The sequence below is a fragment of the Salvelinus fontinalis genome, chromosome 31 (assembly GCF_029448725.1).
Source record: "Salvelinus fontinalis isolate EN_2023a chromosome 31, ASM2944872v1, whole genome shotgun sequence".
Lineage (NCBI taxonomy): Eukaryota > Metazoa > Chordata > Actinopteri > Salmoniformes > Salmonidae > Salvelinus > Salvelinus fontinalis.
In genome coordinates this window covers 44,873,188-44,901,009 of record NC_074695.1, presented here as the reverse complement: position 1 = coordinate 44,901,009, position 27,822 = coordinate 44,873,188, and the positions used below count along the sequence as shown (strand labels likewise).

The 27,822-nt window shown below is 43.8% G+C and overlaps 1 protein-coding gene across 2 annotated transcripts in view; it reads left to right on the top strand.

The window, feature by feature from the left end:
* Positions 1–952: 952 nt before the first annotated feature.
* The window catches only part of LOC129830375 (nuclear receptor coactivator 3-like), a 130,441-nt gene continuing 103,571 nt past the window's right edge, over positions 953–27,822 (top strand). For both annotated transcript variants that reach the window (XM_055892907.1, XM_055892905.1), the window contains exon 1: positions 953–1,288. The gene's annotated coding sequence lies outside the window, so the exon portion shown is untranslated. The remainder of the gene's footprint in view (positions 1,289–27,822) is intronic.

The following is a 27,822-nucleotide window of genomic DNA, read 5'->3' as shown; positions in this document are numbered from 1 at the left end:
TATCAATACATCTGTTGTCCCTCTTTACCTGTCTTCCAGCCTTTCTGCCACGCCATCTCTGTTTATACACTCTCTCCTCCTTCTCTCTACCTGATTCTCACTTTCTTCCTATCGCTCTCCCTCCCTCAGTCTCTACCCCTCCCTGGCACAGCTGAAACCATACTCTCTGCTCTGCCTGTGTGTGTGCCTACTCCCCTGCCTGCCTGGTATCACCATGGTGACGCGTTGGTGCTATCTTACCCTGTCTCTTCTTGGCAGGGGTACAGGTTCTGGGCCGACTGTGCAGATTGTGCCCCAGTCCCCATGCAGGCTCTGACGCCACCGGTCCACACTGACCCTGCCAGCTCCCCCATATTGAGTCAACATATGGGCCTCATCTATAAGACATACAGGCCTGGAGGTCCCACTGTTCTACAGATACAAAATAAAACCACGCAGCCCTTTCCAGGTCCCAAAAATATTATTACTGCTAGCAATTCAGAGTTAGCTCTCACTAAGGCGTCAAGACTACCAGACTAAATCAAAACATCATGCCATTTATAGCAGCTCAATCAAACTCAAAATCACGGTTAAAGTGGTTTGATTGAATATGGCACCTCCCAAAGTATTACCACGTATAATAAATAGAGAGATACGTGATCATGTACAAACGCAAGCAAGGTTTTAAATGATCATGTTTTAGTGAAATATTATATGTGTTTGAGTTTCTTGCGGTCAATTTGCAGTCTACAAATTATTAGCAATTATGTTCCGGCCCCCTCACCATCCGCTCATGAATATATCGGCCACCGGCTGAATTTGGTTGATGATCCCTGTTGTAAATGTTATAAGTTTACTTAGACATTATGTCCAAGCCACACCTCTTCTGCAAACCGCCATGACCATGTTAGAGCAGATGATAGCAGAACAGCCTATTAGGTATTACAGGCATTTGCACACAACAAGTCACTGTTTGCTTTTCAAGTGCTCCTCAGGTTAACTAAAAATAAACACCATGGCATTTTTCTGCTCTAATTTCGTCGCTGTCAGCCGTCTACACCAGAGCTCGAGATCTCCTCTTGGGGTGTACGTAGTTGTAGTCAGTATCCGGGAGGTCTGCCCTAGCTAAAATACCAGTGTTCGACGGGAATAAAACTACTCTACCCAGAAACCCCATCGCTCAGCCACAAGCTGGCTTCTTGGGCTTCGGGAGTGTTTCCCATTTAAACAAACACAGCGTTGAAGATGGCGGAGAGTTAATAGCGAAACGAAGAAGATATCGGTGCGCTCACAGAGATACATCGATTTGGTGAGTTTACTACGTTTTCCCCTTTACACGTTCCTTCTATACCAAGCTCGGTTTTACGCACGAATGGCATTGTCCGTCGTTTGGTTGGACGGACTTTGTTGTCCACTAATGTGTAGTAAGACTCTATACACTCTTCATAACACAATACAGGTTGGTGCACTGCACACACGGGCACTGTGCATATTCCCGTTTATTTTGACAGCAAAGAAAAAGTATAACTCCAGGTCCAAGCCAAGGTCATGGATTTTGGTGTAGGTATAGCGCGCTGTACCCTATGGTGTCTGACATAGTGGCTTTGAATCTATTAATGGTCATAGCCGAGGAATTGAAAATAAAGTGTCCTTTAGTTTGGAACTTGAAGGGACACATTTTTTAACTTACGAAGAGGACAAGGTTGGAAGAAAAGTGTTGTTTATGTTCTGGCACACTTGGCGCAGACGACACAACGTAAATGATAGTATTTTCTGATTCGTAAACTAGCCTAGGACATGTTGCTTTCATTCAGTAAGTTCGTGTCGCCCGGCGGCGCAGGGGTAAAGTCTAACCAAGTCAAATGTAAATGCTCTCTATCGCTCTCTCGCTCTCTCGCTCTCTCTCTCGCTCTCTCTCTCTCTCTCTCTCTCTAGCTCTCTCTCTAGCTCTCTCTCTAATTCTCTCTCACTCACACACCTCTAGTGAATGTGTACTTCACCGAAGGAAATGTAACTTTACAGCGAAGCCTTGCTGTGTATTGCTCCATTATTACATTGTTATTGCTGCTCGAGTTTGGTACATGGTGTCAGTTTATGTCGGTACGTCGCAGCCTACACGTGATACCCATCCTACTATTGATACACTGTAGCCAGCTGCAAATGTTGCTTGTCTATGTTCAAGTTAGATACAGGGCCACCCAATCAGATTGAGCAACAACAACAAAAAACGAGTTTATTTGAATTTGTTCTGCTCTTTACTTGTCGGTGTACCAAACAGGGGATGCTCTGTCTTTTTACCTGAACATGCAAACATCATCAGATCGAATTCCTAGCAAGCGTTGCACCGGGTTAGTCCGATTTGATTAAACGGAACTGGAAGGAATTCTCTTACAGGATGGGGCTGCCAAAAATATTGAACTGAAAGCAACACCCCCAGTAAGCCCTGAATATGACTGCATTGAGGCATATGTCACCGTGCTTCTATGGTTATATGCACCGTGCCACGGTTTGTTTCATTTGTTCATTTAGCAAACAAGACAGCTCTTAATCCAGTTCCGTTGTCACAGCCAACACACAGAGTTATGGCCTATTTTAGCTTTGAAAAAAGGCAATATTCTCCTCTCTGCCCAATGGCAAAAAGTGTAAAATTGCAGGAAATTAGCTTTAAAACAGCAACATTTTCTTTCAGTCTCATGGCAAAATGTGTAGAATAACACGAGTTTCCATATAAAACGGCAAATTATTCCCCCCTCCCACTGGTTCGTTGCACAATGTTTGAAGAATCAACAGGAATGATTGAATAAAATAAAAAAAAATGTAGCTAGTCTGTGTGTGTTGTCAAATGTTGACGAAGGGAGGATATTCTAGTGAATTTACTGTAGCCTATTGTTGCTCCGTCATTTAGTCCATTAAGCCCATCGCTGATAGAGAAGGGGAGACAGGGAAGGGTTGTGATAGTCCATACCTCTGCACATGGATACTTTTAGGCGGTGTGCACTGTGCAGAAATGTTATTATGGTTTACATGAGAAGGGTCCGAGCACCAGTAAGGAACAGCCGTGGGGTGTGCAAGTCAGACGGTGCTCTCCCGTGGTACAGTAGACAATGTGCAGATAGTGTCGATGTTTCCTTTACTCCCGCCTGAGCTCAACGTGGTTCATTTAATTTCCCGTCTCACATGTATGTCAGTGTCATTTTAGATTTTGCTGCAACCTGCAGCGTGTGTGTGTGTGTGTGTGTGTGTGTGTGTGTGTGTGTGTGTGTGTGTGTGTGTGTGTGTGTGTGTGTGTGTGTGTGTGTGTGTGTGTGTGTGTGTGTGTGTGTGTGTGTGAAATAGTTCATCATCTACTCTAAAGGTCCTGTCTTTTATGACCCTCCCCCACTCCCTATTTATATAACCATCCTGTTGCATAGTTCTCTTACTTGAATTCTTTTAGAAACCTCTGCGATCTTATATATTGTTCTTCTGCTTATTAATGTAGTGTCACCGTGTGTCAAAGAGAGCGGGAGTCTATGAGGTGTGTTGCAGGGCCAAGGCAATAAGGTTGAGTTAATTATAAAAGCCTCAGTTTAAATTTAGCTCTGTGTCTCCGGCTTTGTTCCCGGATGACCTGGCTGTGTGACTGTGTTGCCTGGGTAGAGGGCCGAGTAGAGGGTGTGGCGGACGGGCAGACAACGTCTTGTTCCCCAGCGCCCCGCTGGCAGATCTTAGAGTGATGTCTCTCTGTGGCCAAACCTTCAATTAACAGACACACGCTCACACCCTCGCAGTCACACACTCACACCCTTGCCCCACCTCTCCCCTCCACGCTGGCTTACAGAGGGCTCCTAAATCGAGGTGGTGCAGGGAGACTGGACATAGACATGCTGCTGGGCCTATAGGCCCCCGGATGGGGGTTGGGGATAGTAGTTGGATGGGGGGGGTGACAGTGATGCATGGTGTTTGCTAAATAGAAGAAGGGGGGGTCAGAGGGCAGGGGTGACGTTAGTGACTGGGTCTGGCTGTGGGGGTGAGGGGTGGAAGGAGGAGGGTAGGCAATGGGTGCTAAGCAGGGGAGGCAGTGGGGACCTCCCACACTAGTCTGGGATGATGGGGAGGAGACAAGGGGGGGATGAGTGTGTGTGTGTGTTGGTTAGGGGCTGGGTTGGGGGTTTGTATTTGGAGTGCCTCAGGGAAGAGGCTCAGGTTGAGCTACCTCTCACGGATCCCTCCGGAACTTTCATTACGCACACCTGTCCCCTATTCCCAGTGATTAGTAATTGTATAAGTGTGCCCTTGGTTTACCATTGTCCTGTCGATGACTGTTCCAATGTCCGTTGGTTCGTGTGAAGACCTGTGCTGTGTGTTTTGGCTTTCGTGCCATTGTGGATTGCGCAGATGATTACGGGTCTCGTCCCGTGCGTTAATGATTGTGCTCTTGTGTTATTTATTCGAGGTACTCTTCGCTCTTTTGTTTGGGTTTCAACCCTGTGTTTTGTTACGTGTTTGTTTGGTCTTCGTCCCCGTGCCTTTACACGGCACGCCGTCATTTGGGTATAATAAAAATTAAAAAAACTATTACGCATTCCTGCGCCTGTCTCCCGACCCTTTATGCCAGCGTGACACTACCTGCTGGAATTTTTTACCTCATTATTTGTCTTTTTGTCCGTTTCCCCCCGCTCTTTTTGCTGCAAGTTTGTTCATCACATCTCTTTCTCTTCAGTTTGTATGTGTCGGCCTCTCTCTTGCTCGCTCTATGGTGTGTGTGACAGTGCCCCTGTCTCCCACAGCTGCAGTGTGATGAGCTGTTGTGTTGTCTCTCTCTCTAAACCAGAGAGAGGTGGCCGTCCTGATGCCTGAGGTTTGGGGTATTTTCAGGCAGTGTACCCTTCTCCATAAGGACAGGTTTTTGGGTTGTCCTGTCTCTTGGACCTCTAATTAAGCAATAAGGCCCGAGGAGGTGTGGTATATGGCCAATATATCACGGCTAAGGGCTGTTGTCAGGCACTACGCCATATATAACAAACCTCTGAGGCGCCTGATTGCTATTATAAACCGGTTACCAACGTAATTAAGGCAGTACAAATACATGTTTTGTCATACTCGTGGTATACGGTCTGATATAACACGGCTGTCAGCCAATCAGCATTCAGTTAAACTGGGTGGTCCGGGCCCTGAATGCTGATTGGCTGACAGACGTGGTATATTGGCCATATATCACACCCCCTCATGCCTTATTGCTTCAATACAGATTAGTCTGGGCTGCACAATGCACACACAGACACACACACACAGAGACTGACGGACTGACAACAGTTGCAGCTAATTCTATCTAGTTGTGGTGTATAAAGTTGAGGTCTATGGACAGGGCAGACCTTATTTTCCTGTCTCTCTACTAGCACAGAAGAGAAAATACTACTTGTTGCTTCACTGCCAAGTCATTCACTTCCTAAGTGAGCAGCATTAAACTGACAAACCCTGAACTAGCCACTCATTTCTGTACGATAGACATTTTAGCAGCTGGCTCTTGCGATCAGGTCTGAGTTAGAAGATTGCTTGGTACGGGCTGGACCACTACGGGGTGTTTCAGAGAAGATTGCATGCAGAATCTGAGCACAGCCGCAATGAAAGTCTCTGTGCCCAGTTGAATATTTGCCCATTTGAATGGTTGTGGTATGTGTGTGCTTAGGGCTTACAGAAGCAGTAGGTGTCAGGTTGCTGACGGAGTTGTGTGTGTGTGCGCGTGTGGTTTTGAAACTAGGTTCCCTGGTAAACCGGTTTTGAAAGCTCACGGAAGGCAGACCAGCATGCACTTAAGTGTCGCCTGTTAGTTCTGTGTTCAGGAACTACCTTTAACAACTCATCGTTTCTGGTTTCCAAAAATGCCTGTTTTGTCGATCGTTGCTGTTTAAAATGTGGTGCCTTAAGAAGCCCCTAGAGAGAGGAGAGAGAGAGAGAGAGAGAGAGAGAGAGAGAGAGAGAGAGGGAGATGAGATGAGAGAGGGGAAGAGGAGAGGAGAGAGAGAGGGAGAGAGAGAGATGAGAGAGAGAGAAGAGAGAGATGAGAGAGAGAGAGAGAGATGAGAGAGAGAGAGAGAGAGAGGAAGAGAGAGGAGAGAGGAGAGAGAGAGAGAGAGAGAGAGAGAGAGAGAGAGAGAGGAGAGAGAGAGAGAGAGAGAGAGAGAGAGAGAGGAGAGAGAGAGAGAGAGGAGAGAGAGAGAGAGAGGAGAGCGGGAGAGAGAGAGGAGAGAGAGAGAGAGAGAGAGAGAGAGAGAGAGAGAGAGAGAGAGAGAGACTGGACAGGAGTAGAGGGGACAGTTGGAAAGGCTGTTGTATGTGATTCTCTTCTCCTTATTTCCAGCCAGTGCCTCCAGTACACCTCATGTCCTCAGGTTTCTGATCTTTACTGAGCTGTCTGTCTCCCCTGTGAGAGGAATGCCAAGTGTATCTCTCTCTCTCTTTTCCCACCCCCTCTCTTGTACCGATTCCATCTCTTGCTTTCCCTCTTTTGCTCTGCCTCTCTCTCCCTCTCTATCCCAGACTCCATCTCTCCCCTCTCTCTCTCTTTCATTACTCATAATTAATTTCAGTCTAAGTCTTAATCCCCTTTAAGGCTGAGTCGCAGAACTCCGGCTAAATAAGTTAAGTCTGCTCTTAAATGACTGGGAGGTGAGAAGGGGGTTTGAATGTGCATGATGTTTGTGTTTTTGCAAGTGTGTATTGTGCATCCGTGTGTGTTTTGGGAGGGGTGCCTGTGTGTGTTTGCACATGCAGGGATGTGTGTGTGTATTTCACTGTGCGTGTGTGTTTTGTAAGCATGTTTGCGTGCGTATGTATGCGACTGTGTGTGTGGATGGGATGGCATTGTCTCATGTGGGTGTGTACCTGCCTGCCTGGTGCGAGTGTGTGTGACGCTAGCTAGCGAGCTCTGCTGGAATGGTTTCCAGATGGAGCTGGTTGGAACCAACTCTGTGACATCCTCCACCATGTCCTGCTCCCTACAGCTCGACTCTCCCGTTAGATCCGCGTTGCCTGTCCACCGACCAACAGCGCAACACTTTCACAACACTAAATGATGACACATATTTTAATGGCCAAGGGCTGTAGGACCGCTTTGATTGACAGTAAATGATTCAGTTACTCAATAATATTCATTAATATATGCATGACCTAATTACTTTCCCCCTACGTTTCCCTCATTTCGGTTCCTCGCCATGAATATTTTAATCGAGGTAAAGAAGTGGCATGTATTACCATTTAATGACTATGTATTTGATTATCTGTCTTTTTTAAAAATGCAACCAATTCATAGACACGGGAACCAATGCATTACCTCCTACTCTAACTGACTGGTGGACAATCAGTCAATGATTTGGACAGAGTTGCTCTTTTCTTTTGTCTGAGAGTACAGGTCTACATACGTGGGAGGGAGGGAGGGCGGGATAAATAGGAGAAAGAAGAGGGGGGAGGAGGAGAGTGTCATTTTTATTAACGTGGTGACTCCCGCTAAAATTCAGGGAGTGCTGTTGCATCCAGCTGTTACTGGTTGGGCGAAGCTTCGTTGCCACGGCAACTCAGCCCTGCGCTCAAGGTCGTTCATCCAGTTCTGAACCGAGCAGCTACACACACACACACACCACACACACACACACAATGCTATGCACACGGATGGAGAGAGCGAGAGAGGAGGGGAGGAGAATGGGAGAGACAGACGGAGAAAGAGAAGAGAACCGCTTCAATGTGACCAATCACAAGCACTTCACTGGGGTTAGGGTCGGTGAACAAACCTCCATCCCACCTTCCCTCCCTTCACTTCCCCCCTCTTTCCTCTCTAAAGGAAAAAAAAACAAAAGAGAACCCCTGGCCTTGGGGGTTGTAGGTTCTTCTGCCAGTTGATAAAATATTTAGCTGGTCAGAAGTAGGGAGGGAGGAATGGACAGAGGGGGATAGTTGGAAGAGAGAAAAGAGGGGGAGATGCAGAGGAGTGGTAAAAGGGGTTTGTGTTGTGTTCTCTACATGTTGCATTGCTCTGAGACTACTACCTGATGTTGGTACCTGGGGTCTTCGTCCCCTGGACATGTCTACAGCGGACTCTTTTATTCATAAGGAGATAGGGTTGTGTTTGAAGAAAAGCCTCTCTCTCTCTCAAGCCCAGGGCTTTGTTAGCCTCCCTGAGGGTAGATGTGTATAGGGCTGGACGATATGGCCAAAATATCATATCACAATATTTTTTCTCATCGTTAAAGGTATGACCGTATTTGATGGCATTTTATGTTCTTGAATCATCAGAGTTCTAAATATGATCAGTGTTTGACTTGGACTGAAGTAGGGGCCGGTACTGTTTATATTTAGATGCAGGAGCGCCACAATACTTTTCAGATAATATTTTAAAAGAGTGTGAAGTTTGACCCAGTGGTTGGATTTTTACAGCGAGGAGGCAAAGGCAGATATGGACTTTTCTTGCACAGAGTGAGGCTTTTTATTCGCAGCCTGACAAAATACACCGGTCAAAACCGTACAGATATTTGCGAAAGAAAATAACAAACTGGTCATTGATCAAAGATAATCTGAATCCACATTTGTAGAGCTCTATCAAAGGAAAAGACCCAGGCTGCAAATATGACTGTAACCCGGCAGCATTACCACCTGTCCTGTCCAACAAACAAGGAAATGACAGGTGCTTAAATACAAATACCCATGATGCAACAGCCAATGAGAATCAGTTTTGCGTCAGGGTACTCAATTAACATTCAATTGCATGAATTTCAAAATACACATCCTCAGATGATAAACCCACATGAATAACCTTAAGTACACAGATCAATAGAGGTTTGAACATTGAACAGGTACGTCCCTCCAGGATAAGCTACTACCGCATTACCCGTCAATGGAAAAACCATGCTCTAATGGGCCTCATTTGCCTGTCAATTCTCTGAACAGGAAATGAACAGAACCCTCTTCGATCACAGAGGAAAACAAGGTTAATCCTTTACATTTCTACAGCTTTACCCATTCTCTCGATCAATGTTCACGTCATAGTTGGAACTGTTATACGTGTTAGGGAGAGTAACGTTTTACCTTGGAGATGCACAACAATAGGTTTCTGCACCAAACCATATGCCATCGCTCCAAACTCAAACTGTACTATACGTTTTTTCATCTTTTACAGGTGATCAACTACTCACATCGGGACCACACGTCAATACAAATAATGAATGTGCTTCTCATTATAAATCGTTTGTGATCTCTGGTCATTTATGGTAATATAGGCAAAGCTTTAGATAGGAAAATTGTTGCAAAGAGGAACATGTGCTCAAGCAGTAGAACATTTTGAGGTAATTATGGTGTAGAAATGTGGTGTAAAAATACTTTAAAGTTCTACTTAAGTCGTTTTTTGGGGTGTGTTTACCTTATTATTTATATTTGGACTACTTTTACTTTTACTCCACTACATTCCTAAAGAAAATAATGTACTTTTTACTTCATACATTTTCCCTGACACCCAAAAGTACTCCTTACATTTCGAATGCTTAGCAGGACAGGAAAATTGTCCAATTCACACACTTATCAAGAGAACATCCCCGGTCATCTCTGCTGCCTCCGATCTGGCGGACTCCCTAAACATAAATGCTTAGTTTTTAAATTATGTCTGAGTGTTAGAGTGTGCCCGTGGCTATCCGTAAAATAAATAAAAGTAAAATGGAAATCGTGCTGTCTGATTTGCTCAATATAAGGCATGTGAAATGATTTATACTTTGATACTTAAGTATATTTTTGCAATTGCATTTACATTTGATACTTATGTATATTTAAAACCAAATTCTTTTAGACTTACTCAAGTAATATTTTACTGGGTCACTTTCATTTTCTATTAAGGTATACTGCCGTTCAAAAGTTTGGGGTCCTTGTTTTTAAAAGAAAAGCATTTTTTTTTTGGTCCATTAAAATAACATCAAATTGATCAGAAATACAGTGTAGACATTGTTAATATTGTAAATGCAAAACACCAGTCTCAACGTCAACATTGAAGAGGCGACTCCGGGATGGGGCGACTTCTTTGCAACTGTCGTGTCTTTGGCATCATTAAACTGAAGACTTATTTTTATCAAATAAATTCTCTGTAATTATTATTACGTGATTAAACTAACTTAATCATGTAAATGTAATTAACTAGGAAGTCGGGGCACCAAGGAAAATATTCAGATTACAAAGTTATAATTTTCCTAACATAACTTTCAGATATTTTAATATCTGATCAATTAGTCTTCTAATGAATGAATTATTTTTTACCTCACGTTAGTCTCATTCCAAACGTCGTAAATTGTTGGTTATCTGCACCAACCCACTCTTCACTATGAATCATCCATACATCAATTGTCTTAAAACATTTATTTACTAACTAAATAATCACAGAAATGCACACACAGAGTAGATATGGTCACAAGGAAATGACAGGGGATGTGCCCTAGTGGGCTAAACCGGTATAACGGCTTGGTAGAGAAAGGGACTGAGAAGGGTGCGAAAGACACTACATAGTTGATAATTATAAGAATTTAAATGCTAATCCTTTGCACATGAACGCTCACTCATTCGGGAATAATTGCAATCAATATATATATTTACGCTCAGTGTGTCGTCGTGATCTCTGTTGGAAAGTTTGTTTCTGTTGGAGAGTTTGTCCGCCCTCTCTCTCTCTCTGCTGTGGATAGAATGGATAGTTCAGAGTAACATTCAGCAATGTTGTTATAGAATAGATGTTTCGGCGGTTGTCGGTCCTCACATTCACGGGTACATAATTTCTAGCTGCAGACTAGTAATTAGTATCGAAGAGTAGCTCTTATTCTGTCGGATCGATGGTCTCAGAGTTTAACCACGTGGTATGGTTAAGAATTCAGCAATCTACTCAAACCTTAACTCCCTCTGTGATGAGGTACTGGTCTGAAACCTTAGCCCTCTCGTGGTTATCGAGGTAAGCTGGTCTGAAGATGATTCTCCAGGTGGGGGTTATATTCGGAAGAGCAGAAAAAGGCTGTCCCATGACGCCAGATCAATGTCTGTACTCATGGGGTGGGCCTATGACTTAGTTAACTTTAAATGGAATTGGATTCCCTTTCATTGAACAGTTTAACTTCTTTGGGGTAGGGGGCAGTATTTTCACGTCCAGACGAAAAGCGTGCCCTGAGTAAACTGCCTGCTACTCCGGCCCAGATACTAGGAGATGCATATTATTAGTAGATTTGGATAGGAAACACTCTGAAATTTCTAAAACTGTTTGAATGATGTCTGTGAGTATAACAGAACTCATATGGCAGGCACAAACCTGAGAAACAATCCAACTAGGAAGTGGGAAATTTGTAGTTTTTCAACTCTTTGCTTATCCAAGATACAGTGGAAATGGGGTCATATTGCACTTCCTAAGGCTTCCACTAGATGTCAACAGTCTTTAGAACCTTGTTTGAGGCTTCTACTGTGAAGGAGGGGGGAATGGGAGCTGAATGAGTCAGAGGTCTGCCAGAGTGGCATGAGCTGACCACACGCGTTCACGTGAGAGTTAGCTTGCATTCCATTGCATGTCTGAAGACAAAGGAATTCTCCGGTTGGAACATTATTGAAGATTTATGTTAAAAACATCCTAAAGATTGATTCTATACATCGTTTGACATGTTTCTACGGACTGTAACGGAACTTGTTTACTTTTCGTCTGGACCTAATGATCCCGCCTCATTAATTTGGATTACTGGGCTAAACGCGCAAACAAAAAGGAGGTATTTGGACATAAATGATGGACTTCATCGAACAAAATAAACATTTATTGTAGAACTGGGATTCCTGGGAGTGCATTCTGATGAAGATCATCAGAGGTAAGTGAATATTTATAATGCTATTTCTGGCTTCTGTTGACTCCACAACATGGCGGATATCTGTATGGCTTGATTTTGTGTCTGAGCGCTGTACTCATATTATTGCATGGTGTGCTTTTTCCGTAAAGCTTTTTTGAAATCTGTCACAGCGGTTGCATTAAGGAGAAGTGGATCTAAAATTCCATGCATAACAGTTGTATCTTTTAGCAATGTTTATTATGAGTATTTCTGTAAATTGATGTGGGCTCTCTGCAAAATCACCGGATGTTTTGGAACTACTGAACGTAACGCGCCAATGTAAACTGAGGTTTTTGGATATAAATATGAACTTTATCAAACAAAACATACATGTATTGTGTAACATGAAGTCCTATGAGTGTCATCTGATGAAGATCATCAAAGGTTAGTGAATAATTTTATCTCTATTTCTGCTTTTTGTGACTCCTCTCTTTGGCTGGAAAAATGGCTGTGTTTTTCTGTGACTAGGTACTGACCTAACATAATCGCATGGTATGCTTTTGTCGTAAAGCCTGTGGTGGGATTAACAACAAGTTTATCTTTAAAATGGTGTATAATACATGTATGTTTTGAGAATTTCTGTTGTTTGAATTTGGCGCCCTGCACTTTCACTGGACGTTGGACAGGTGGGACATTAGCCTCCCACGTACCCTAGAGAGGTTAAAATCACATTACATAATTTCACAAATAGTTTAACTTCTTTGGGCTGCAGGGGCAGTATTGAGTAACTTGGATAAAAGGTGCCCATTTCAAACGGCCTCGTACTCAATTCTTGCTCGTACAATATGCATATTATTATTACTATTGGATAGAAAACACTCTCTAGTTTCTAAAACCGTTTGAATTATATCTGTGAGTAAAAGATAACTCATTTTGCAGCAAACTTCCTGACAGGAAGTGGAAAATCTGAAATCGATGCTCTGTTCCAGGGCATCCCTATTCATTTGCTTGATATGTATTAGTATACATGCACTTCATACGCCTTCCACTAGATGACAACAGGCAGTGAGAGAAGAAATGGAGTGTATAGCTTGATCTGAGGTCGAATAAGAGCTCTTGGCATGACGTGACACCAATTTCCTGTTTTCTGGAAGGCGCGAGAAGGAACCGGGGATTGCCAGCTGAAAAGCTGTCGTTATAGACGGCTACTATCTCCGGCTTTGATTTTATTTGATAAATGTGACCATATCATCGTAAAGTATGTTTTTTCAATATAGTTTTATCATATTATTGAATTTTTTTCGGGGGGTTAGGCATGTTGCGTTCTCTGCGTTTGTTCAGGAAGGAGAGCTTCGCGCCACTTGGCTAGTGTGCTTGCTAATTCAAGAGGGAAAAATGCCATTCTAAAACCAAACAACGATTGTTCCCGACAAAGGACCCCTTGTACAACATTCTGATGGAAGATCATCAAAAGTAGGACCCATTTATGATGTTATTTCATATATCTGTCGAACATGTGTACTATTAGTTTGCGCCCAGATTTTGGGCGCTCTCTCGCCATAACGTAAGCTGCATGTCGTAATGAAGTTATTTTTAGAATTCTAACACGGCGATTGCATTAAGAACTAAGCTATCTTTAATTTGCTGTCCAACATGTATTTTTTAGTAACGTTTATGAACAGTTATTTGATTAGATTAGGTGCCTCTCCAAGATTTCTCCGGACATTATTGCATTTTGCCTAGTATTCACATTGTATAACCACGATTTGTGCCGCTAAATATGCACATTTTCGAACAAACAATATATGTATTGTGTAATATGATGTTATAGGACTGTCATCTGATGAATTTTGAGAAGGTTAGTGAAAAAATTGGGTTTTCTAATGATCAATTAGCCTTTTAAAATGATGAACTTGGATTAGCTAACACAACGTGCCATCGGAACACAGGAGTGATGGTTGCTGATAATTGGACTCTGTACGCCTATGTAGATATTCCATGAAAAAATCTGCTGTTTCCAGCTACAACAGTCATTTACAAAAAATTGCTTTTCTTTCAAAAACAAGGACATTTCTAAGTGACCCCAAACTTTTGAATGGTAGTGTATATTTACTTTTACTCAAGTATGATAATTAGGTACTTTTTATACCACTGGTAATTATGTGAGAAATGGCGGTGGAAACGCCTTTGTGAGCAAATATTGATATACTGTAAGTTATGATGAACTTCACAAGGTGGTGAAAGTGCATGGTGATCTTGACGCTCCTTTCCAATAAATATTGAGGGTCGTAGTCTGGTGACATGATGATCGATGCCATTTGACAAATAAAAATATTCTTCCTCTTATCCATAGTAATCTCATCATGTAGACCAGCCTACCCGCACTGTATCTGTGAGATGTTGACTAGAGTGCAGGTGCCAAGACCAGAGTAGACACATTTGCTATTTAATGCAACAGTTTTTGTGACAAAACAAAATCAGTAGAGTTGAAAATGCAATGGAAACACATAGAACTTTAGATTGTATCAGTATATGAAAACTTAAGCGAAAAAGTAAATTTTGTTGCACTGTCATCACTCACTGATTTTCATCTGTAACAAACACACCACTGGTGGGAAGATTAGCATATTTTCTTAATGTGTATTCTAGAAAATTCACATGAAAGTTTGTTGCCAATTGGATAGAAACCTAGCTACTGACCATCTATTTTCAGGAAATTGGCATTTATTGCCCTTGAGCTAGCTCTGCAGAGTGGTCACTAGCTGGCACAGCCACAAAGTCATAAAATCTGATTTTAAACCTAACCTTAACCACACTGCTAACCCTAATGCCTAACCTATTTTTTGTTTGCATTCATTTTTTACGATATAGCCAATTTTGACTTTGCAGCTGGCCCATCTAGCAGAAATCAATCTCAGTTCTTTGTCCAGGGCAAGATTCATGACGATTAACTTAAACTTAAACGCATTTTTATTACTTTTGCCACAAGGGGCATTGTGTTGATTTCTAAGGTGCTCTAGGCACCTGTGCTGCCTCACAGGCAAGATTCATGGCAAAGAAGTACATGTCCGCACCTGAAGCTCTTGCTAGCAAATGAGCAGTTCTCAACTTTTGTCAGTCTCTTACTAATGGTAAGACCGGACGATTGACAATATATATTTTTTTAGAGTTTCCTCATTTAGTTATTACATTTAACTTCTCTAGGATAGGGGGCAGCATTTTCACGTTTGGATGAAAAGCATACCCAAATACCCAGGCTGCTTACCACTGTCTCCCAAAATACATCATCCAGGAGGATCCTCTTAATGGGACTGTCCATTTCGGCAGACTTTGATATGGCCATTTCTTGGAGAGACTCCTTCCCCTCGAGGAGACTGTCAAACATGATGGCAACACCACTCCAACGGGTGTTGCTGGGCAGCTTCAATGTGGTGCTCTTATTCTTCTCACTTTGCTTGGTGAGGTAGATTGCTGCTATAACTTGATGACCCTTCACATACCTAACCATTTCCATGGCTCTCTTGTAGAGTGTATCCATTGTTTTCAGTGCCATGATGTCCTTGAGGAGCAGATTCAATGCATGAGCAGCACAGCCAATGGGTGTGATGTTAGGGTAGGACTCCTCCACTTTAGACCAAGCAGCCTTCATGTTCGCAACATTGTCGGTCACCAGTGCAAATACCTTCTGTGGTCCAAGGTCATTGATGACTGCCTTCAGCTCATCTGCAATGTAGAGACCGGTGTGTCTGTTGTCCCTTGTGTCTGTGTTCTTGTAGAATACTGGTTGAGGGGTGGAGATGATGCAGTTAATTATTCCTTGCCCACAAACATTCGACCACCCATGAGAGATGATTGCAATACAGTCTGCTTTCTCTATGATTTGCTTAACCTTCACTTGAACTCTGTTGAACTCTGCATCTAGCAAATGAGTAGATAAAGCATGTCTGGTTGGAGGGGTGTATGCTGGGCGAAGAACATTCAGAAATCTCTTCCAATACACATTGCCTGTGAGCATCAGAGGTGAACCAGTTGCATACACAGCTCGAGCAAGACTTTCACCATCATTTCTCTGACTATATTCCCCCATTGAGTTAAAATAACCTTCTGATTCCAGGAGGACCATGAGCTGTTGCTATCGATAAGGTGTCTGATTCATCATTTTCACCTCGAATAGAAGTAGAGGGACTTTTGTCAGAGGTTGCTTGTTGTGAGCGCTGAGGGAACTTCATGCACTTGGCCTGATGATTCTGCATCTTTGTTGCATTCTTCACATATGATTTGGCACAGTATTTGCAAATGTACACAGTTTTTCCTTCTATATTCGCTGCAGTGAAATGTCTCCACACATCAGATAGTGCCCGTGGCATTTTCCTATAAAGACCAAAAAAAACAAATACAATTCCATGTACAGATAAGTAGTTAAGCACTTAGAATAAACAACTCCTTTGTGAGATAAATGAAAAATGTATGGAAACAGGTGAATTAACACTCCTCAGTTAGAAGGCTCAGAAATTGTTAACAACTTAGAAATGATTTAAACACACTTTGCTGTAGGCTACTATTTACTAGTTTACAAAAATATCATGTATGTCATAAAATATATTCACCCCACCCTGTATTGTAATAAAAACTCAGACAGTGTAGTAGTGTGGGATAAATAGCATCTCAGTAGTGTGCAAGATCTTGAGAATCAGCTGTACGTACATGTGATGGAAGATTGCACTGTGCATGCAGAAGGTTGAAAATCCATTGAATTGGAGATAGTTTAACCAAAATATGCCACAGGACCTAGAATTGCCTTGTGTATCCCACAAAAAAAGGTTCACCGTTATAAGCTAACTCTTTTGATGAATTTAAACATAATTCCCCAAAATCCCGGGCTTAAGTTCCCATGGAAAATTTACAGGAAAATTCTGGAAATTTTACCAGAAAGTTTCCGACCCTTTGCAACCCTAGTAGTAAGCAAAAAAGTATTAACAAATCAAAATATATTTATATTCTTTAAAGTAGTCACCCTTTGCCTTGATGACAGCTTTGCACACTCTCTCAACCAGCTTCACTTGGAATGCTTTTCCAACAGTCTTGAAGGAGTTCCCACATAATATGCTGAGTGAGCACTTGTTGGCTGCTTTTCCTTCACTCTGCGGTCCAACTCATCCCAAACCATCTCAATTGGGTTGAGGTCGGGTGATTGTGGAGGCCAGGTCAACTGATGCAGCACTCCATCACTTTCCTTCTTGGTCAAATAGCTGTTACACATCCGGGATGTTTGTTGGGTCATTGTCCTGTTGAAAAACAAATGATAGTCCCATTAAGCACAAACCAGATGGGATGGCGTATCACTTCAGAATGCTGTGGTAGCCATGCTGGTTAATTGTGCCTTGAATTCTAAATAAATCACTGACTGTGTCACCAGCAAAGCACCCCCACACCATCACACCTCCTCCTCCATGCTTCACGGTGAGAAATACACATGCAGAGATAATCCGTTCACCTACTCTGCATCTCACAAAGGCATGGCGGTTGGAACCAAAAATCTCAAATTTGGCCTCTTCAGACCAAAGCACATATTTCCACCGGTCTAATGTCCATTACTTGTGTTTCTTGACCCAAGCAAGTCTCTTCTTATAATTGGTGTCCTTTTAGTAGTGGTTTCATTTCAGCAATTCGACCATGAAGGCCTGATTCATGCAGTCTCCTCTGAACAGTTGATGTTGAGATATGCCTGTTACTTGAACTCTGTGAATCATTTATTTGGGCTGCAATTTCTGAGGCTGGTAACTCTAATGAACGTATCCTCTGCAGCAGAGGTAACTCTGGGTCTTCCTTTCCTGTGGCTGTCCTCATGAGAGCCAGTTTTATCGTAATGCTTGATGGTTTTTGCGATTGACCTTGAAGAAACTTTCAAAGTTCTTAACATTTACCGGCTTGACTGATCTTAATTTCTTAAATACGTCTTAAATTAATGTTGGATTGTCATTTGTCTTTACTTATTTGAGCTGTTTTGCCATAATATGGACTTGATATTTTACCAGAGCTATCTTCTGTATACCACCTCTACCTTGTCCCAACACAACTGATTGGCTCAAACGCATTAAGAAGGGAAAAAAATTCACAAATTAACTTTTTAACAAGGCACACCTGTTAATTGAAATGCATTCCAGGTGACTACCTCATGAAGCTGGTTGTGAGAATGCCAAGACCGTGCAAAGCTGTCATCAAGGCAAAGGGTGGCTACTTTGATGAATCTCAAATCTCAAATATATTTGGATTTGTTTTGGTTACTACATGATTCCATATGTGTTATTTCATAGTTTTGATGTCTTCACTATTATTCGACAATGTAGAAAACATTAAAATAAAATAAAAACCTTGAATGAGTAGGTGTGTCCAAACGTTTGACTGGTACTGTTCATAATGAGGTTCTTATTCTCAAACGTCCCCTTTACCACACTTTGTCTTCTCATTACCGAAATAGCTAAAAATCTCAAATTGGGAAAAGTCCAATAAAATGTTAGAATAATTGTATAATTACATTATTTTTATTTTCAGTGTTATCATTAACTCAGGCCTTTTCATTAGGGGAGCAATGGAAACAAATATTAGAAATGGATTTGTTTAGTACTTTTTGGGACTGTTGCAGCGGCAGGTAAGCGTTGGGCCAGTAACCGAAAGGTTGTTAGATCGAATCCCCGAGCTGACAAGGTAGAAATCTGTTGTTCTGCCCCTGAACAAGGCAGTTAACCCACTGTTCCTAGGCCGTCATTGTAAATAAGAATTTGTTCTTAACTGACTTGCCTAGTTAAATAAAAAAGAAAATGACAATTTTGTGGAAATGTTGCTAAAATGCTATGTCCCCAATTGGATGTGGGAAATTTCCCTACAAGGGTGAATTTTCCTTGTTTTACTATCCTTGTGGGGACATTTGGGGATTTAAGGTCCCCACAAAGATAGAAGAACCAACCCATACACACATTTTCTCACTTTCCTGAGAATGACACAGATGCTTGTTAAAGGAGTCTGGAAAGGGGTAACGTGTGTGTGGATATGTGTGTGTGTGTGTATGTGTGTAGGGAATGGAGCTCTTCAACAGATAAACAAGACTCACTCTTTAACAATTTAAAAAAACAGAATCCCCTTACACCCCTTAATAATTGTATAATTTCAACTAAAAAAAAACATTTTTTTTCTTCGGTGTTATCATTAACTCAGGCCTTTTCATTAGGGGAGCAATGGAAACAAATATTAGAAATGGATTTGTTTATTACTTTTTGGGACTGTTTTTGGGACTGCGGCAAAGGGGTTCTGTTTTTTTAAAACTTTCTTTCCATTGTTAAAGAGTGAGTCTTGTTTGAAGAGTTCCATCCCCTACACACATACACACACACACATACATATCCACACACACATTATGTTCTTCTATACTCGTGGGTATTTAAATTGAATTTCCACTCAAAATCCTATTTTCCCTAACACCTAAACCTAACCTTTACCGTAACCTGTAAACCAAACCCTACTAACTCCTAAACCTAACCATTAACCCCTTACCCTAACCCTAATTATAACCCTGACCTAACCCCTATGCTTAAATAGTCTTCGTCCTCACGGGGACGTGGGAAATATCCCCACAATGGATCATTTTCCTTGTTTTACTATCCTTGTGGGGACATTTGGAAATTGTTGGTCCCCACAAGGATAGAAGAACCAACACACACACACACACACACACACACATTTGTAAGGGTTGGCGCACAGCTAGCGAGTGACTTGACTCTGCCTGAAACCCAGCTGTTATGTGACCACCTCCTCTTCCCATTCACGGGTGCATCTTGTGTCACCAGCATCCATCATCATCGGGGAAGGTAGACGAGAATCTGCAGGATCCTACACCACTCCTTGTCCCCACCCCCACCTCTCGTTACCTTGGCTTCAACCCTCCGACTGGCTCTCTCGTTCCCTCCCCTTTTGGAGGTACTTTTGTTGTCGTAGTGATGTCACAGAGACACTGTTTACTTGGCCCCAACCCTGGCGATGTACAGGTAACTTCCAGAATAAAGGAAACACCAACAAATTGTCTTAATAGGGCATTGGGCCTCCACGAGCCAGAACAGCTTCAATGCACCGTGGCATAGATTTTACAAGTGTCAGGAACTCTATTGTAGGGATGCGACTCCAGGCTTCCATTAGAAATTCTATCGTTTGGTGGAAAACACTGTCTCAGACGCCGCTCCATAATATCCTAGTATTCAATTGGTTTGAGATCTGGTGACTGAGACGGCCATGGCATGTGGTTTACATCGTTTTCATGCTCATCAAACCGTTCAGTGACCAGACTTGTGTCTTGTGGATGGGGGTGTTGTCATCCAATAGGGGCATAGCCGTAGTAGCCAAAATAATGGCCACCCCAGCGTTTTTATGCATGACCCTAAGCATGATGGGATGTTAATTTCTGTCACGGCTCCCACCGAAGGTGGCTCCTCTCCCTGTTCGGGCGGCGCTCGGCTCTCGTCGTCGCCGGTCTACTAGCTGCCACCGATCCCCTTTTCCTTTTCTGTTTGTTATGTCTTATTGGTTGCACCTGTTTCATGTTTGAGTTTTGATTCAGGACTATTTAAGCCTGTTAGGTCCCGCCTGCTTTTGTACGGGCTTGTTTTCTGTTTAGTCGAGGTTTGTTGCGTGTTGTGTTCCTCTTTCTGTTTGTGCCCAGTTTTGGGTTGGACACTTTTTGATTATCGCCTGTTGTTTTGGGCGTTTATTTTGGATACAGCAATAAAGTCCGGTTTCCCCCATTATCCTCTGCTCTCTGCACTTGACTCCGCACCCACCACTCCTGGCTGTGTGACAATTTCTTAATTAACTCAAGAACCGCAACTGTGTGGGAGCACCTGATTTCAATGTACTTTGTATCCCTCATTTATTCAAGTGTTTCCATTATTTGGGCAGTTACTTGTGTTTCGTCTTCTACAAGTTTACAATGCTGCAGGAGACTGGCAATTAAACACTCCTTATTATGCAGCCTGGTCCTTTCATTTCTTCCTCTCCTCAGTTTCTTCTAGCAAATAGAGCCATCTGGTAGATGCGCACTCTGCCGATTTTCATAGCGAGGGAAGATCCTTATGCCTCTGTTCAGTGCATAGCCCTACTCCCTGCGAACTGTGAAGAATAGTTTTTCTGATCTATGCCAGCTTCTCTGCCAAACTGGTGGATTCCAAACTCTCCTGTGGACAGGATAGCGATATCCACGGCTGCTCCTTCTCCAAATGGCTAGGCTGAGCATAGACAACAGTACATTAAGAACTCAAAAGGATCTCTTTTGCGCTGAGCCTGTTGGCTAGATTAATCGTGGAGGGAAACACTGTAGTGGTTTTGTGGGTGTTGTTAATCGACCTAACCTCAATCTGCTTCATGAACTACTCTACTGTACAGCTGGGAGTTGATAAATACAGTAGACACCAACTTCTGTAGCCTCAGATTTCGCTCTCCTCTCTTGCTAGATTAAAACTAGTAGGCCTAATTCCCCTGAGTCGCTCCGAGTTATATTAAATAGGCAGTGACAACAGAATGCACTCTTTAGTGAGGGAAAGGGGACAGAATTGAAATATTGATTTCATGCCATTCAAGACAACTGCGCTCATTCTTACTTTTTTATTTTGGGCTTTTCTGGTTTCAGTTTTATTTTGAATGGTTAAGTGCATTCCATTAAGGCCAGATGTACTGAGGGGGTGACTGAGGGGGTGGCGGGTCGTGTCTGTCTTGAACTATCTAAGAGTCTGTGTGTCCATGTTGGTGTGTGTATATCTGTGTAGCCGGCCTAAATGGACCTCACCTTGCTCTCCTGCATACTCAGGACCAACCACAACCTAAAGCTATGCTAACCAAGTAAACAAACCCAGCCAGCTGACGCTATGCTAACCAAGTAAACAAACCGGCCAGCTAACGCTATGCTAACCAAGTAAACCAACTTCCTCTAACTGTCACAGCCCTGGCTGGAGGGCTGGCTGGAGGGCTGGCTGGAGTACTGGGTGAGGGCTGGGTGGCCCAGGTGGAGAATGCTACTGGTCATTTCCATGTAAAAAGACCCATGAGTATGTACGTGAAGTTCATAGGAGCATATCAAATAAAAGCTAAGATTCGATATATAAAAATAACAAAAAACAGACATATACATTTTTCAACAATTTTCCTTCCTAAGAAATTAGGAATAAGCAAAGGCTTTGATATCTGGTCAAACAGATGGAAAAGGGGTCTTAGAAAACATCTACCAGAAAAATTCTTAACCCTTTGACCGCTGCCAACACACGGGTGTGATCATTCTACAGTTCTACAGTCCCTGCAGCATAACCTCAAACCGGTGTGATTTAGAACGCTTGTTTAGAACGTCCAGTTATGATTGACGCAACAGTCAGCGTTTTGAGCTGGCCAAACTGTTATTTCACAGAAACATATTGCACAAACAATCCTTACAACGTTACGTCCTGAATGTGACCAGTTTATTTTGGGATGCAATGTTCAGAGGAAAGATTGAAGTAACACAAGTGGTCATATTTAGCTAACAAACCGTAAAATGAATTAGCTAATAGCAATTACTATTTACAATTCATCACATCATGGGTGAGCTCACCATTGATCAAAATAATTGAGTAAAACAGATTCCAAAAATTGAAAGTTATCCGACGATGCATAGTTTTGTTCTTGCCGCAATTATTTTTCTTTTCGCGTCAGTTAAAGATAAGAGGAGACAAGAAGTTATATTTCATTCCATTTACGAGTTGACAATTTATTCATTGTCTTTTGTTTGGAGCGCTCCTGTCAGTGTTGAGTAAGGATACTCACCTGATTACGCATAGAAGTAGGCCTAGGCTACCTGGCTTGCGTGCAAATGTAGGCCTATAAATGTTCACATTTGGGGATCTGATAGTATTTCTCATTGTCTTAACTCACCATCCCTGTGGAACTTCTCAAAGTAATTCTTTCTTCGCCTCAAACAGCAAAGTAAACAAAGTCTGTTTTTACATCAATTGAGAATGACAACAGTTCCTCAGCGTAGCCTATTTGAACAATCTTTCCAGCTCTCAACCTTTCGATAACCGCTCAGCATGAAAGGGGGGAAAAATGTAATGCTCTGATCGTAGGAAACATCCTAGAATAGGTCTACCCAATTTACTTCTTATTCCTTGCGCAAATAGCCTACAGCTGTCTTCTCACTGGTGGGAGCAAGTTTGCTAGCGTGAGCTTTGGACCGGACCAAGTTAATAGTTGATAGAATGTTCCTTGCAGACAGGCCATGCGTAGCCAATGGGATTTATAGGATTTTTTTTAAATTTTATTTTAGATTTGTGTCATTTTCATTATGATTTAATTTTGATTCACCACATGACATTGATTTTGCGAGATTAAGACTTTATGATAAATGAGCTGTTCCACGAAAAATGTGCATATGAAAATCATAACTGGCACGCAGATCAGTAGAAATGGTACGATAACTTGGCACTCCAAATGGAAAAGGTTGCAGACCGCTGGTGTAGCCTATTACCGACAACTTCAGGAGCGTAACGGCAGAAATCTGCGAAGGCCAGCAGCAGCGGGAACAGGTATTGTTCTTCTGGTTAGGCTATATTGATCTCTGGCTCCCTCTTTAGTAATTTGTGTGTCTTCATTTTTTTATCGCAGTGCTTAAAGCATCAAACAAGCTCAGTAGCCTACATATAGTTGATTTTATTCAAACATAGGGTGTGTCTATATATGGAAAATTACACATTTTAAAGTTTCAACCAAGCGGTTGGTCGAAAGCACAGACGACTCTCGGTCTACCAATATTTTTTTTGTTGTTGTCGGGGATAGCCCTAATGATTTGTCACCCGCACTGAATAGACGTGAATAAAAAATGAAATAGATTATGCTCCATATATACGGTATTCTAGATTAGAAACGACAACACGATATCCAGAAAATAAGGTAGAAAATGTTTTTGCAAGACTGCGCAAATGCCTGCATACTTGATCTGGGGAAACACTGGGGAAGTGCTTGGAATCTCGTCGAAAAGAGAAGTTTGTCCGGCTCAGTAAAGCCTCAAACCTAAATCGCCTGCAACAGTGAAATGGCTTACTTCTATGGGAATTATTGAGGAGGCGGAACATACCTCAATTCAAACTGTTGTAAATAAAATAAAACTTGTTCGAAAATAATTTGAAATTGACAAGTTGAAACACAGCCTATAGATAATTAGCAGGTAGTGTGTATTGGTTTGAGGGCACCGCGGGTTAACTGTCCTGTTGCGTAACAATCACATTTTGGAACAGTGAGTGCATTGTAACATCACGCACATAACAAAACTCATGCTGGGGCGACCGTTCGAGATATTTGGAACTCAAGCTTGAGAAAGGATTTAGAAATACATCAAAACACAATAATGTTGACGTAAACACCCCAGCCAACTAACATCAACACTTTTATATTTAGTTTTGGAGACATTTGTCTGCCTTCTGTAAGCTAAAGAAACATTGCCATGTTGTGCATTTGAATTTCGGTTGCCAAAAATCCACGTCTTTAAGATATATTTTCACATTTCTCGCTCTCACGAGGAGGGAGTATGTCATGTCATAGCTGGCACCCCGTTCTCTCTGCAGACGTGGTTGAATTTTAATTCAGAACAGATATTTAATTTTGGGGGGAAAACATGGACACAAAAAAACAGAGGGAGATTTTACCGAGATCTGTTACAATTTTTTTTCCAGTGTAAATAGTTAAAAGGATTCCTTGTGTATAGAGATGTATGGTTTGTTCAAATTTGAAATCAATGTTTTGTTTGGTATACATTTTAAGTGAAAAATCGTAGTCTCAGCGCAATTCCATTATCGTGGAATAGCCCTACTGCTACTAGCCACACACATGTATGTTAGCAGGAAAATAAACCATTTGTCACTCACACTTCTGTGACAGGTCTCCAGAAAGTCCTTGTGGAGAGTATGTGCTTAGCCCAGCATGATCTCACTCCCTCTCTCTCACACTGGGTTAAACATGTGAGAGACGGAGAGAGACAAAGCGAGACAGAGAGGGCAGGGGGAGAGAGGGCAGACAGAGAGAAACACAGAGGGCAGAGAGAGAGTGAGAGACACACAGAGGGCAGAGAGAGAGTGAGAGACACACAGAGGGCAGAGAGAGAGTGAGAGACACACAGAGGGCAGAGAGAGAGTGAGAGACACACAGAGGGCAGAGAGAGAGTGAGAGACACACAGAGGGCAGAGAGACACACAGAGGGCAGAGAGAGGGAGAGAGACACACAGAGGGCAGAGAGAGAGAGAGACACACAGAGGGCAGAGAGACCATAGTTACTGATCAAAACCTTGACAAAGTACAGGCTCCGTGAGCACAGACTTGCCATTGAGAAGGGTAGACACAGGAAAACCTGGCGCTGTGTAGAGGAAAGGCTGTGAAACCACTGCACAACAGCAGAACCTGAGACAGAGCTGCATTTCCTGACAAAATGTCAAAAATATAAAACTATTAGAGTGTAATTTCCACAAATTTGAAACCCTTATTCAAGGTTTCAAAGTCCTCTCTGATGAGAGTAGGCTACCCGTTCTGTTGGGGGAGGACGCAGAGAGCTGTGGGTTGGCAGCGCACTACATTGCTGCCTGCCATAAGATGAGGGACAGTGTCTGACAGACCAATCACCTGCACATGTCCTCTACTGTATACTCATTGTTATTGTTCAATGTGTTGGTTATTTTGACCCTTGGTTACTGTTATTACTGTTGTCCCGTTGACAATTTTGATTCTTATTATTTTCATATTGTAAATATCCAAAGTAAGCTTTGGCAATATGTACATTGTTACGTCATGCCAATAAAGCAAATTGAATTGAATTGAGACACACACAGAGGCCAGAGAGAGAGAGAGAGAGAGACACACACACAGAGGGCAGAGAGAGAGAGAGAGAGGGAGAGACACGCAGAGAGAGAGAGAGAGTCACACACACAGGGCAGAGGGAGAGAGTCACGCACACAGGGCAGAGGGAGAGAGCCACGCACACAGGGCAGAGGGAGAGAGTCACGCACACAGGGCAGAGGGAGAGAGCCACGCACACAGGGCAGAGGGAGAGAGTCACGCACACAGGGCAGAGGGAGAGAGTCACGCACACAGGGCAGAGGGAGAGAGTCACGCACACAGGGCAGAGGGAGAGAGTCACGCACACAGGGCAGAGGGAGAGAGTCACGCACACAGGGCAGAGGGAGAGAGTCACGCACACAGGGCAGAGGGAGAGAGTCACGCACACAGGGCAGAGGGAGAGAGTCACGCACACAGGGCAGAGGGAGAGAGTCACGCACACAGGGCAGAGGGAGAGAGTCACGCACACAGGGCAGAGAGAGAGAGTCACGCACACAGGGCAGAGGGAGAGAGTCACACACACAGGGCAGAGGGAGAGAGTCACACACACAGGGCAGAGGGAGAGAGTCACACACACAGAGGGCAGAGGGAGAGAGTCACACACACAGAGGGCAGAGGGAGAGAGTCACACACACAGGGCAGAGGGAGAGAGTCACACACACAGGGCAGAGGGAGAGAGTCACACACACAGGGCAGAGGGAGAGAGTCACGCACAGAGGGCAGAGGGAGAGAGTCACGCACACAGGGCAGAGGGAGAGAGTCACACACACAGGGCAGAGGGAGAGAGTCACGCACACAGGGCAGAGGGAGAGAGTCACACACAGAGGGCAGAGGGAGAGAGTCACGCACACAGGGCAGAGGGAGAGAGTCACACACAGAGGGCAGAGGGAGAGAGTCACACACACAGGGCAGAGGGAGAGAGTCACGCACACAGGGCAGAGGGAGAGAGTCACGCACACAGGGCAGAGGGAGAGAGTCACGCACACAGGGCAGAGGGAGAGAGTCACGCACACAGGGCAGAGGGAGAGAGTCACGCACACAGGGCAGAGGGAGAGAGTCACGCACACAGGGCAGAGGGAGAGAGTCACGCACACAGGGCAGAGGGAGAGAGTCACGCACACAGGGCAGAGGGAGAGAGTCACGCACACAGGGCAGAGGGAGAGAGTCACACACACAGGGCAGAGGGAGAGAGTCACACACACAGGGCAGAGGGAGAGAGTCACACACAGAGGGCAGAGGGAGAGAGTCACACACACAGAGGGCAGAGGGAGAGAGTCACACACACAGAGGGCAGAGGGAGAGAGTCACGCACACAGGGCAGAGGGAGAGAGTCACGCACACAGGGCAGAGGGAGAGAGTCACGCACACAGGGCAGAGGGAGAGAGTCACGCACACAGGGCAGAGGGAGAGAGTCACACACACAGAGGGCAGAGGGAGAGAGTCACGCACACAGAGGGCAGAGGGAGAGAGTCACGCACACAGGGCAGAGGGAGAGAGTCACGCACACAGGGCAGAGGGAGAGAGTCACACACACAGGGCAGAGGGAGAGAGTCACACACACAGAGGGCAGAGGGAGAGAGTCACGCACACAGGGCAGAGGGAGAGAGTCACGCACACAGGGCAGAGGGAGAGAGTCACACACACAGGGCAGAGGGAGAGAGTCACGCACACAGGGCAGAGGGAGAGAGTCACGCACACAGGGCAGAGGGAGAGAGTCACGCACACAGGGCAGAGGGAGAGAGTCACGCACACAGGGCAGAGGGAGAGAGTCACGCACACAGGGCAGAGGGAGAGAGTCACGCACACAGGGCAGAGGGAGAGAGTCACGCACACAGGGCAGAGGGAGAGAGTCACGCACACAGGGCAGAGGGAGAGAGTCACGCACACAGGGCAGAGGGAGAGAGTCACGCACACAGGGCAGAGGGAGAGAGTCACGCACACAGGGCAGAGGGAGAGAGTCACACACACAGGGCAGAGGGAGAGAGTCACGCACACAGGGCAGAGGGAGAGAGTCACGCACACAGGGCAGAGGGAGAGAGTCACGCACACAGGGCAGAGGGAGAGAGTCACACACACAGAGGGCAGAGGGAGAGAGTCACACACACAGGGCAGAGGGAGAGAGTCACACACACAGGGCAGAGGGAGAGAGTCACACACA